The following is a 584-nucleotide window of genomic DNA, read 5'->3' as shown; positions in this document are numbered from 1 at the left end:
TGTATATAATTTTATATGAGACTGCCACATGATAGAAATTTGCTTTTTTTATTGGTATGTTTTTGCATCCACAATTTATATGAAGGAAAATAAGTACTGTATTTATCGGAATATAAGCTGCTGTCTCTTCTAAGCTCTTGTTTCTACGGAACTTTATATAGGAAATTTCTCTTCCCTTCTCTTTTAGACATGGAAATTTTATTTTTTGCATATATCTTTTGTATGATTTTGTACAAAATATTTGTAAAGTTGTATGAAGTATTTGAAATATGAAAAAAAAGAGTATGGGTCTGTGCAGAGCAGAAACAGCTGCTCATACTCTTTTATTATTTAAGCGTAAAGTTAGCAGCTGTAAGTGGGTGATGGTGGTGGTGGGTGAAATGCTTGTTGAATTTCATCATTTTGTTGTATGGTGTATCCCTGCATTTTGGAAGGTTTCAATGCAAGGCTTATATTCTACTAAATATGGTATGTAAATGAATAAAATTAATTTAGATATGGCTTTATACTCACAATTCTTTAAGGACAAGAAACCTGTGGAAAATTGTATTGGAAAGTATCTCCTTAGTCTGGATAAATCTTGC

General features: G+C 31.0%; 1 protein-coding gene across 1 annotated transcript in view; it reads left to right on the top strand.

Moving 5' to 3' along the window:
* LOC119589402 (vesicle transport protein GOT1B-like) overlaps positions 1-584 on the top strand; it is a 14000-nt gene that overhangs the window by 12880 nt on the left and 536 nt on the right. The window lies entirely within an intron of this gene.

Source organism: Penaeus monodon, chromosome 25 (genome assembly GCF_015228065.2).
Source record: "Penaeus monodon isolate SGIC_2016 chromosome 25, NSTDA_Pmon_1, whole genome shotgun sequence".
NCBI classification, from domain to species: Eukaryota; Metazoa; Arthropoda; class Malacostraca; order Decapoda; family Penaeidae; genus Penaeus; species Penaeus monodon.
The sequence above is the reverse complement of the archived record's forward strand: the minus strand, read 5'-3'. Positions and strand labels throughout refer to the sequence as shown.